Source organism: Bidens hawaiensis, unplaced genomic scaffold, assembly GCF_021521415.1.
Source record: "Bidens hawaiensis isolate Kalapana, Puna unplaced genomic scaffold, B.hawaiensis_p1.1 tig00004414_1, whole genome shotgun sequence".
In the NCBI taxonomy this organism is placed as follows: Eukaryota; Viridiplantae; Streptophyta; class Magnoliopsida; order Asterales; family Asteraceae; genus Bidens; species Bidens hawaiensis.
In genome coordinates, this window is record NW_027491266.1 from 2,073,650 (window position 1) to 2,087,745 (window position 14,096).

Here is a 14,096-nt window from a genome sequence, read left to right on the forward strand (position 1 = left end):
CATGTCTTACGCATTTCATGAATTGGTACTTAGACCACGAAGCTCTTTTAGTTGTTTCTTTATGTTGTGCCTTGAGCTCAGCTTCCTCTTTGTCTTGATCATCAGGCAACTTCCTCCACTTGCTTTCCCACATTTTTCCAAAATGAATCTCATAAAGATAGCACACATTGACTACACGTTGATATTGTTATGCTTGATCCACTTCCTTATCATTATGTATCTGAATCTTTTTCCAGTGTAATACTTCAATGTATTTTTCGGAACAGTTAACCAACCAGATGGGATCTAACTCATTGACTGTATTCTAGTTCTCACATGTCTTTAGCACTATGAACACTTCACCCGTTCTCCTATCATAATACCACCATCTGAAGCGCTTATGAAAATATTGTTCCATCAGATAAACTGGTATAACTTCCAATGTTTGAGGCTTTCGGTACTTCAATTTATTAAAATAATCATTCGTATATGGATCAATCTCAGTCTTAGAAATATGAAGCATTTATTGTTGTGGAGTTAACTTCTTAAAACCTCCTTTTGATTGTCTGCCAATGAAATCTCACATCTCATGTATCATACCTTTCTTTGGTGCATATAACAACTCCTTTTTTTTCACAATTTCACCATATCAATCCATGGAAATGTTTTGAGTTCCATAAGACTATTTAAACATTGTACGCACTTCTCACTACAACCTTTTTGATCTTCTTTAAAGTAAGCAATACTTATACAATCACCCAAGGCAACTTCCTTTTTTTCTTATAATAACGGCTTAAGGAATGGCTTCATCGATTCCATTCTCTCTCTTGAACCATTCGTCCTTCTCATTCTTTGATAGTTTATGTGAACCTTCATCATCATCACTCTCAATCTTGATGTAACGTTTGAACCCTTTCATAGCAACAAAATTCCCCAATATGCTGTTTTCATTTTCCCTTTCAGAGCCACTACCATCTCTCCTCCACTGATTGTTCTCAAGAGCAACATAACTCCCATCTTTCAAACGACCAAATAATCCTCTGAACTTTGGGATTTGTGATTCAGACTTCAGTCTATATGAAACAAGCTTTGCACATGATGCACTTGACATGTGTTCTTGTTTAATCTTGAATAAGGATGTTGATCATTGATCATCAGCTTTAAGAAACTTGGATACATCAACCATGATTCTTCTCCCATGTTTAGCTTCATATTATCCAAGATCATGCAAGAAAAGTTATAATTCAAATTCAAGCATAAACTAGCAATAGTACTTATCTGACAATCAGTGATCTCTTCATATCCTTCATTCCTATGTCTAGGCCAATGAATAACAACATGCACAAGGAACTTGTATGGTCTAAACAAACTGGTTGTCTGATAAGTATTAATATTCAAGGGACCATTGTAACCCATCCTCAAGAAACATTCTTTAACCAACTTCTCATCAAGAGCAACAAGATCAGTCGCTTCATCTCCAAAACCCAAAACCCTTCTGATAGAGTCTTCGGAAATTACAATCTTTTTGTCTTATACAGTAGAATGTACCTCCTTCCCATCCAACTTAGCATTCTTCCATAAAGTCCTGATAATATACTCATAGGCATCACATTTTTTAGTAATCGTCTTTAATATCCTTAATCTATTTAAGAATGGCATAATCACTTTAAACTTCTAAACTTTAGGATCATCCTCATTCAGATAAGCCACAATGTTGTGGTTTGGATCAGTATTCTTCACCATCTGCGATCACACATAGATAAATAAGTTAGAATATTGATTGAAACAAGAACGGATATGATATATGGTATATAAACCCAACGTATAACCCCATCGTATAATCTAATTTGGGTTACACAACATATAAGATCATTATGATCACATCGTATAGCCTAACTAAGGTATACGCCGTATAACCTGGTTAAGGTTATACGCGTATAATCTAATTAAGGTTATACAGTGTATATGCCTTATACGCAATAAAATCGTTATTCAAAATTCAATATGAGACAATAAACATTTTTGACATTAAAGTTTTGCAGATTTATGACCTAAACATGCTGATGAACACAAATGTATCATCAACTTTCACTTCCATAAACCTTAAAACCATATTAATTAAGACCATATTAACATGATAAGTGATTGATTAGATTCTGGTATGGCTCGAAAACGACTCAAACAATAGACAAATATCAGAAGCCCCGTGATTAGCTCATTAATTGATCGCTTTTATCTTCATTCTCCAGACCTATACATTCATACAAGTGGATTAGATCAAGTTTATACCTTTAATAGTTCACGTGGTGTGTCAATAACCAAATGAATATGATTTTAGCAGAGTAACGACACAAATTAGTGTTTTTCAAGCAAAGAAGAGTAGAGAGAATATGAGCGTGTATGTTTGAATATAAAGAGTTATATGGCTTGTAAGCTCTATATATAATGTAGCAGATACGTCATATAAACAGTTAGGATATGCGAAATATAAGGTCAACAAGTAATGAAGAAATTGCGGATCTAATCAAAGATATGAATCGGATCTATGCTTCCACCAGGTGAGGTAACAGGTAAAGAGGTGACTAAATGAGTAAGGTTAACTTGATTCCGACGAGCTCCTACAAAACAGAAACACCATGAGTCTCGTTATAGCCGTGAGAATATGTATTTTTATTTCTATAGAGAAAGTACAAAGTATTTAGTAAAGTACGTGAGATTGTGAATGAGTACCTTGTGGTGATTTTAATAAATATTTATAGCCGGGGGTTTAGGTAATATGATTGGAGGAGCTGTCCCTTTCGTGAAGATGCTCTCCTTAACGGAATGACACAGGTCTTTTCTCCATTGGAGCTGATAACTAACCATGTGCAAGGTTGTTATGAAATATCCAACTGGTATTTTCTTATTAGCTGGAACGTCATGTTTCTTTCTTTATGGAATAAATGTTATTATCAAGGAGAAATTTCTTCTAGAAGTTTATTTATTACAGTTCCCTATGCAGGTTGTTTGCCCGCATCTGCAGGTGGCTTTATGGTCATGAGGGTGACTTAGCTTTTATCCTTTGATAGTAACTCGTCATTCCTTCCTTGCGGAAGATTTATGCGGCTTGCGGGTGCTTCTCCTGTGTGTTCAGGGTGACCCAAAAGTACTATCTTCCAGGTTATTTATTAGTTCGTTTCCAAACCCTACCTCCATATATACATATGCGCCATATAAGTTGATTCAACTTATGCAGTGCATAAGTTCCACCTTATGTGTTGCATATTGAAATTTTTCAGTATTTTACAAGATAGAATATTCACACCTATGTGTTTGATCAAGTTCAAGTTAATGACCTTGATTTAAACAAGATTCAACTTAACATTTAACCATTTTCAGAAAAGATATTGTTTATCAAGTCCAAACGAATGACCCTGCATAAATGACATTTTAGTTTCTCAAACAAGTTTATGATTCAGAAACACCAGCTAAGTCAAGATTACCCAACAGATTTTACCACAAATAGTATTTCAACACCAATAGTCGAAAATAACTCAGAAAATGTAAACTATTTTTTTAAAGAGAGGCAGTAAACGACTGAAATGTAAAGTATATAAAACTAATGACATCTAAAACTATTCATAAAGTTTTTGTAAATCACATATTTTTGTGAGTTTGTGTAAGAAATCATATTAACCAAATTACCCTTCTATCAAAGTTTTATTTAGGCTTTTATTATGACCTTTGTTAAGTCAGTCATTGGTATTGTTGTCCACTTAAACCTATTAATTTTTTTTTAGAAATTTCTATGAAATAATTAAGATATAATTAGGGCACACAATATTTATGTGGTTCCCACAATAGCAGGAATTATCAACCTCTAATCCTAATTCAGGCGTAGTTTGATTTTCACCATGTCACCCCCAACTTGACTTAAACCTGACTAGTCTGATCAATAAATACTGATATTTTGACACATTTTAACTCGTTTCACATTTTTCTAATTTATGTTTGCACTTTTAATAATAGAAAAATAAACCAAAGGGTTTAAAAACCTTAATTGTCAAGTCGAATATTCCTATCGTGTAGGAGAAAGTCCCTGGTTTTCAAACACAAAGACTAACCAAGAAAATAAAGTAGGGGGTTCAAAATCTTTAAGAATCAGGTTGGATATCCCTATCACACTAGAGAAAATCTAAGGTTTTTAAACAAAAAGACTAACCAAGAAAATAGAGGAGAATATCTTTTATTATAATGGCAGATCTTTTTGTGGTCATTTTCTTTTCTTTTTGACTTTTTCTTTTTGACTTTTTCTTTTTGACTTTTTTTTTTTGCAATACATGACTAGAGTCTTAACAGACAAAAATTTTTGATCAGACATAGCAAGCCTTGAGTATGGCAGGCTATTACATTTCTGCCTTCATTAGCAAGACTTTGCTTAGAGACTAACACCCCATCAATCATGTTAACCCACAAATATTTGGCAATATTTAAGTTTATATCACATACTTTTATTACTTGTTTGTCTAATACCTACCAACACACTAATGTAGTTAATCACACAACCTTTTCCGTGTACTTTTACTGAACTTGGGAAAAAGATGCCAATATACTATCATCTTCCCTTTATGCTTCAAAAACTCATTTTGAGGAGCATTTTTAGTGTATTTGACTTTTAACACATCTGAACGTTTTTGGATTTTTCAAAATTTATAATGTTTTTGTATTTTATCAAACATTTCTCACCATAAAATCAAAAACATCTTTTAGAATTTTGAAAAGATAAATTGACTATGATGTTGGATTACTCAAGATCAGAATCCATAATCTCGGGATCACTCTGTTTTAATTTCCCACCGTCCAATTCCTTAATACATTAAGCTTTAACAAACATTTAAACTTGATTTTATCAAAATCGTTTGTAAAATGGTCTACTTTTTGTTTATCGGTGTGAGTTTTCTCAACAATAATCAACTACTTTTCGTAACAATCACGAATGAAATGATACCGGATTTTAATATGTTTTGTTTTAGAGTGATTTACTGGATTTTTAGTAATTGAAATATCAACATTATTATCTATGAAAATAGGTGTAGTCAGAAAATTCAAACCGTAGTCATGCATTTGTTGTTGGATCCATAGCATGTGTGAACATCAGCTAGAAGCAGCTACATATTCGGCCTCACATGTTGACAGCGAAACAGTTGTTTGCTTCTTGCATTGATAGGTGACTACCCTACTTACAAATAATTGATATCCACCAGTCGTAGTCGATTAGTCCTGAAAAATCTCTCAGCACGAACTCGTCATTCCTTGCATACCAAAGACCCGCCCCTGGAAATCCCTTTAGATACCGTTTGATGATCATCAAGTGCGAGACCTTCGGGTTGGACTGATATCGGGCACATAAGCATTTGGCATACATGATGTTCGGCCTTGAAGTTGTAAGATACATGATGGAGCCAATCATGGATCAGTACAAAGTCGGCTTAACTTTCCTCCCGGTAGGATCTGGACCAATCCCTTGATTAAAAGATAGAGGGGTATTGATTGTCGTTGCATCAGTCATGTTGAACTTTGCTAGGATATCATTGACGTACTTCATTTGGTGAATAAAAATACCATCTGATAATTGATCCACCTGAAGCCCTAGAAAGAATTTCATTCCCCCCCATAGAACTCATCTCAAATTTTGATTTCATGACCGCTTCACATTCCTTGAACAGATCAACATTATTATCTATGAAAATAGGTGTACTCAGAAAATTCAAACCGTAGTCATGCATTTGTTGTTGGATCCATAGCATGTGTGAACATCAGCTAGAAGCAGCTACATATTCGGCCTCACATGTTGACAGCGACACAGTTGTTTGCTTCTTGCATTGCTAGGTGACTACCCTACTGCCAAATAATTGATATCCACCAGTCGTAGTCGATTAGTCCTGAAAAATCTCTCAGCACGAACTCGTCATTCCTTGCATACCAAAGACCCGCCCCTGGAAATCCCTTTAGATACCGTTTGATGATCATTAAGTGCGAGACCTTCGGGTTGGCCTGATATCGGGCACATAAGCATTTGGCATACATGATGTTCGGCCTTGAAGTTGTAAGATACATGATGGAGCCAATCATGGATCAGTACAAAGTCAGCTTAACTTTCCTCCCGGTAGGATCTGGACCAATCCCATGATTTAAAGATAGAGGGGTATTGATTGTCGTTGCATCAGTCATATTGAACTTTGCTAGGATATCATTGACGTACTTCATTTGGTGAATAAAAATACCATTTGATAATTGATCCACCTGAAGCCTTAGAAAGAATTTCATTCCCCCCCCATAGAACTCATCTCAAATTTTGATTTCATTACCGCTTCACACTCCTTGAACAGATCATCATTGGTTGACCCAAATATGATATCGTTCACATATACTTGAACATTAGACGACAACCAATTCTATAGTGAAAAGTGTTCAATCTGCGATTCCTCGAACAAAGCTATTATCTAAAAGATGTTGAGATAATGTTTCAAACCAGGCTCTCGGGGCCTGATGTAATCCATATAAAGTTATATCGAGTAGCTAAACTTAGACTTTGTGGATTGGATCAACAAACCCTGGTGGTTGTCCCACATTGTAACATTTTGGTTTTTCAATTTCTTGTACTTGTAACTGTTACCCGACCAGGGTTTGTACTCGGTTAATCCGTCAAAATATTTTCACATTCGTTTAATATATATGTTGTTTTTAATTTTAATCTAATTAATAATAACTTTGTGGTATGTGCAAAAACACTCCTAACTAAATTCAAACCGCTTTTTTTGCATCCAACGCCTAAGTGCAAGGACCATTTTGCAAAATAATCAAACGAGCCATCTTCTTCTTCTTCTTCTTCTTCTTCTTCCCTCCCATCACCACGTCCCTTCTTTCTTGTTCTTCAATCTTTGGCTAAAATCAAGAAAGTTATGTCACCAAATAATTTATTTACCTTAAATGCGACCTACCGATGCCTCAAAACATGGAAATCGTATCAATTTACAAGGAATTAAAATGTTGTATTAACACTCATTCATGGATAACTTATCTTCGTTACGCTATATTAACTCATCTTTAGCACAATTAAACAATTAAACATTCCCTCACTCAATTTCAAGTTACTAAGTTGTCAAGTTCAGTTCTGATATCAACTTGTAACTGGAAACCTAAGCCACCGTCCTACCTTAATCCATCATCAAATCCAATAATTAATTTATGCATACAGTTCCTTTTTCTGTGATTAACAATAACCCCAATTCAATATTAATCAACACTAAACAATTAAGCCGAATCGATGATCTAGGGTTCATCTTTGATATTTGGATTTCTGTTTATATATATTGCAAACCAGTTTCTTTCACAAGTTAAAAGCACCAGCCTGATGATCGGTGCGTGTTGTTTAATGCATTCAGAACCGGCCAGAAGTGGGTTCAAGCCCCTCTGGATACGGTTTTTGTTTTTTTTTAAATACTTTTTTTCTTTTATATCAGTACTATTATATATTAAGAACAATTAATAAATATAATTTTAACAAAACCAGACCTTCTAACCCCCGATATAAGTTAGTCGTTTAAACCACTCTCTTTGTTTATATACGCATACATATAAATAATTATTGAAGCATTTTATATAATCCGGTTAAAACTAATATAATGTAATAAACCCTAACAAGACGATATCAAATCTTCATTAAAATTGCTCAATAACAATAATAACAAAAAATAATAATAGTTTAAACCCCAAAAGACTCCAAATCTATTTTAAACCGATTAGTAAACATTATGTCATGTTTCATTATTTTATTTGTTACTTATACTATTTACAAAACCAAATGAGAATTGACCTGATACTTTAATTAAATTTTCGTTTAGAAACCCTATAGAACCCTAAAAATCCATGTCAAGTCTTGATTATAATTATTTCGTTTATAATTAAAAATTCGTTAACAATTAGGAACTTTTGTCGATGCAACCCGAGGAGCTCCACCATCACTATCTTAACTTTTTATCATCGTCTCATCACTATTTCCACTCAATAAGGTGAGTAATCACAACCCCTTTTTACCGTTTTACATTTTTGGCGGCGTTATGAGTTTACAAATTAAATAGCTTTATGGTTTTCACTACAATTCCCCTATTTGCATAGATATGCAATTTCTCAATTAGTTAATACGTGTGAATGTGATCATGTGTTTATTTTTGTTACGGTTTTTGGTATTTCATCCTCAAGCTCATCCTCATTGGTATGATCATACACCGCCGGAGTAACTCAACCCGTTTAGGATGAGAGAAATGGCCCTTTTATTTATTATTGTTATGCTAGCTGTTGTAATTCATATTTATTGCAAGGAATTGTCATTTTTAATTTTATATATTTACAAAAACCGTGATTACTTGCTCAAATTTATGTTGACAAACTATATATTTTCACGTATGACGCATGTAGCTATTTGGGATGAAGCAAGTGATGAAGTGTAACACCCCGCAACCGCAGGGGAAACGTCAACGGGATGCAATAGACACCTTTGATATCAACCACATTGTTTATAAAGAAAACTGGATACATTAATATACTTCAAATTACATTAACTTGTATTTCATTACCGTCTAGGTGATACACACATCATACAATACGATACATAATTCTATTTATTATAATGTAACCTAACATCCCGCACGCAAATCTTACACACATCAAGCACTTAGCACGTAAGCAATCACTTCATCTTAATTGTACCTGAACAGCATGTGAGAAGACGGGTCAACTACGAATAGTTGGTGAGTTTCACAATTCGAGTAAACCATGATAAATCATTATCAAAATATAATATTATCGATGTAATTATGCTGAGCCCACAAGTGAAACCTCTGACTATCACACACAACCCCGTGGCATACTCCGCCCACGAGAACCTGCCCCAAACCGCTATGTCTAACATTACATAGCAAAATATATATAACACCCAAAATAGACATGTGCAACTGGCTGGGAAACATCAGCAAATCCATGCCGGACCAGTTGGGTTTGTCGGACCAATAGTACTATCCACACTCTACCGGCTTTCAGTTAATCACTCGTGTTCCAGGGCCTTAGAATGTTAGCAACTCAGACAATTACCATCTTAATACATTTCCGTACGATTCCCGTACAATAAAATATATATAAATCCACGCAAATCCATGCGTTCAGTATGTACTTAAACATTTCAGTAGTAACATGCTTCCGCCCCGAGAAAATATTTAAAAACAATTCAGAAAAAGGGGCTCGTGAAACTCACCTTAGCACATGCAAGCAGGTAACAACAATCATTATCAGTTAACACGTCCAATCTGTAATATGATCCCTACGATCGTTACTATACACTCATTATTAATATAACTTTAACCGTATCAACCGGTACATCTGGGGACACTGTTAACCCAGTACTGTACCCATTCCGGGGGCAATGTTAACCCAGAACACTTCTCCGGACTCAGATTGTGATTTCGTTTAGAGTTCAACGGTCAAAATTATTATTAGTCGTTTTTCCCGTTTTGCGTGCCTAGCACGGTTATCCGTTTTTATGTTCCAAAAATGGGTTTGGTCACACACGACCCGAAAATAGTTGTTGACTGATAATTTAATTAAAGATGTGAAATTAGAGCTCGGTTTAGACGCCCCGATTTGCCGCGGGACCCGTTTCCGTATTTGGCGTACCGGAAACTGTTAAATCGGTTAAAAATACCCAAATCATTCGAATTATTTTCGGATGATTCATTTTTACTTGTTTAACTCAATTATATGAAAATAGTTCATTTTTAGGGTTTTTATACACCAGTCAGTTCGCTTAGGCGAACTTAATCGGTTTACGCGTTTTAAACTTTAAAAGTTTGTTTTTGCACAATTAAATATCCGTTTTGTCTCGGATCTTGAAATTTTGCCCAAATCACTTTTTTACAGTGGGGAATTTAATAAAAATATTTCCAGAATTAATTTTTATATTTAAAATTTATTTATCTATTTTTAAACACCATTTAAACACTAAATATGTCGTAAATACCAAACGACCTTAGAAAAATCCCAAATTTTTCCTAAATGTCCCCTACCATCCACATAGTCCCCTGTAATTTTTCCAGAACCAAAATATCTTTTTACATGCCATTTTCACTAAAACCGAGATAGAAAACCCTAGAACTCGTTTAACCGGAAATCCAACTTAGACTTCTCCAACTGACTTAAAATGTTGTGTGTGACTTTTACATGTTATAAAAAGCTTATCTGAAATTTTCCAGAATTTTTCATGATATTTAACTAGTTTTCACCATTTTTGGCCAAAACCGAGCATTAAATTCACCAAATATTCATCTTTTATCCAAAAATTACCAAAAATTCACAGAACTCATATTTTCATGTGTAGATCATTCCTGTAAATTTCATAACCTAACTCTAAACTTACCACAATCTGTCCAAAAACTCAAAAATCGAACATAACCGAATATACCTTTCGTTTTCCGCCACTACAAGCTACAAACTCGTCTTTCCGCCTTATCTACCACTAAATACAGAACCTACAACCAACATACCACAATACCAAGCAAGTTACACTCACGATCAAGCCTCTTACACTATAGTTTCGGTTATGATTCAAAAACAAAGATTTAAACCGTAAAAATTCGTTTTTGATTCGTTTAACTCTTTTCTTGGACCAAGATCCCTTGTATAACCCGTATACATCACTTGATCATGCAAGAATTGGTTTTCATCTTTGAAACCTCATTTTCTTGCAAATTAACTCAAGAAACGAAGATGGAAACGTGTATAACTCGATTTTTACCTTGTTTCTCTTGCCAAAATCTCGGTTTTTAGTTGATATTATGGAGAGTATTGTAAGGATGATGCCATGGTTGTTTGAAAAAAATGAGAAATGAATGGGGTAACACCCCTTTAGGCCGATCGGTTTGGTTAGGGGGGTGGGGTGGGACCCACCTCTCCATTCTAGGCCACACATTTGGATTCTCGTAATCCGGATAATGTTTTGGATAATCTGGTTCAGTTCGTTTTTGGTTAAATGTTTAATTCGGCTTAAAACGAGGCTAAAACGGTCGTTTTTCGGCTTAAAAATGAAATTTATATAAAACCGATTTAAAAACTTTAAAAACTTAAACCATGACATTTATTAACTTAAAACATCATATTATTAATTATCGCGCATCTTTTTCGGCTTGATCGATCATCTCTTGCTCGGTTTGGTATGGAAGGTTTCGTTTAATGTACCGACGTACCATGAAATCGAAATTCTTTTTCTGTGCCGTACTTTACTTATCCCGAAGCATTAATGCTTCGTAACATCACTAAATATCATAGATATCGTCTATAATTGAACCCTCGATTCGTTCGGGTTTCAATAACTATCGATCGATTAATCGCATAATCAATACGATGAATTATATATTCACGTACAATCAATACAGTGAACCCTGTATTCTCGTATAATTACTATGGTAATTCATGTACCCGACATTAAATATGACGTAACTACTGTCTACCGGTTAGGGTATACCTGGTTTCGTCGGAATCGTTACATTCTCCCCCCGTTAAGAAATTTCGTCCTGGAAATTTTACACGCCCACTATCCCCTTTCGAGAGAAAGGTGGGGGTTTTTCCTTCAGAATTCACCCTCGCGGTTACCAGGTATAATCTGGTCCTCGCTGTGAATTTCACTTAATCTTAATCAATAAAGTTTGGTATGTCCAAACTGTTAAGTTTTCCCGTCTACTATCTCTACGAAATTATTTATGATAACAAGCATGTCTTCTATGAGTACCTCCATTACTAGTACTTTCGTTGCCTCATCGCTTAGGTACTTTTCAATCCGTGTACATGGCAAAACATCATGTATAGTACTTAGCCCCTGGAGTACTTTAATCGATAAACTAAATGACCAATCATGGAGATAGTCTCATGAGGTCCAATATATTAAGGAGCTATTTTCGGTTTTGCCAAACCTCATATCACCTCTCTAAGGTGATGCCTTAAAAATGCCTTGTCACCTCTTTCCAGTGACAATGGTTTCCTTTGAATGTTGGCATAAATCCTTTGCAAATCTCACGCTGCTTTCAACTTATCTTAAATATTATAAATCCGATTGGTTGTATCTCAAATCAACTCAAATCTTATGGCTTGATTGACGCCCATTTTCAATTTAACAAATTGGTGATAATTACTTCACCCATAGAAAGCTTCAAGCTCTCGATGCTTCATTCCCCGCCTTCCAATAATGGAAGTAGGATGACTATTTCGATCTGAAATAATTGAAAATAGTACTCTACGACGAGATACCATTTCACCATCATGAATTTGGGCGAGAATTCATTGTGGTAATCGTCATGGATTGGGATGAAATGCGAGGATTGGTTAATCGATCCGCGATTACCCAATTTACCTCATGCCTTTGATATATCTTGGGAATTTGCGTCTGTAAATCCATTGTAATTTATTCCCACTATCATTGGCGAATTTTCTGTCGTTGTGGCGTTCCCTAGGGTTTTCGGTGTGCAGCCTTATCTCTTGCATAACTTAAATATTCACCAACATACGTAACCATATCTTCCTCCAAACTCGGCCATTAATAAAATCCTTTCAGATATTCGTATCATAGTCTAATCCGATCCCGGATGTATGGAATATTTCGATCTATGCGCTTCGTCCATGATTAATTCACGAAGGTCATGGAGGGTCGGGATCCAAACCCAATTTTTGAAATAGAGAATTTCGTCCACGCGCTGTTCGAAATTCTTCTCGTTGCAGTAAAGTCCCTCCTTTTCCAATTGTTCCTCTTTCAACGCCTCACGTTGAGCGACTCGAATCAGGTCCGAAAGGTTCGACTGGACTATCATCCCCAGCGCTCGCACTCGCAATGGCTTAACCCAATCTTTCCTACTCAAGGCATCGGTTACGACGTTAGCCTTGCCGAAGTGATAACGGATGTCACAGTCATAATCGTTTAACAACTCGACCCATCTTCGATGAATATGAGACTGCGGTCTCTTATCATCTATAAAATTTGTACATTTGCGTCGTACAAAGGATTATGAGTTGGGTAATGCTAAAAATTCTTCAATAAACCGCTGATAGTCTCCGGCTAGTCCTAAAAATTGGCACGTTTCCTTTGGCGCCTTGGGTGACTGCTAATTTTAGTGGTTTCTATTTGGATCTATGTGAAATCCTTGTTGCTTTACAACATGACCAAGGGATTATGCTTTCGGTATTCAAAATCACATTTCGAAAACTTCGCGTACAACTCCTATTGCTTTAACACTTCCACAATTTTCCTTAACCGTCGTTCGTGCTCTTCTTTACGTTGCGAATATATCAAAATATCATCAATGAATGTTATGACAAATTTGTCAAAATAAAGTTTACAGACTCGGTTCATGAGTTCCATGAATGCTGCCGGCGCATTTGTTAGCCCGAAAAGGCATAACTAAGAATTCATAATGGCCGTAACGAGTCCGAAACGCTGTTGTTGCAACGTCCTCCTCTTGGATTTTTCATTTGGTGATAACTATATCTAAGATCAATTTTCTAAAATAAATCGCCCCTTGCAGTTGGTTAAACAGATCATTTACTTCGAAGAAGTGAATACCTATTCTTGATCGTTACTTTATCCAATTCTCCCTAATCAATACATATCCTAACACTTCAGTCCTTCATTTCCCAAATAACACTGGTGCACCCCATGGTGACTAACTAGGTCGTATAAAACCTCATCCAATAATTCTTGCAACTGATTGGATAATTCTTGCATTTCAGTTGGTGTAAGTCGATAGGGTGCTTTAGCAACAGGGTCAGCTTGAGGCATTATATAAATTCTGAATTCGACCTGTCGGGTTGGCGGTAATCCGGGAAGTCCTTCTGGGAGAACTTGTGGAAATTCGCGTACCACCGGGATATCTTCTATATGTTTTCTTTTAAATCTGAGGCAATCACGTTTGTTAAATACACCACGTCTTCTTGACGTAAATATTATACCATCTCAAGATGAGATTAGAGTGGTAACATAATACCGTACACTTTTCTCTGTATCTAATCGCTTCATCGTCCGAAAGAGAGCTTCTAATCATCTT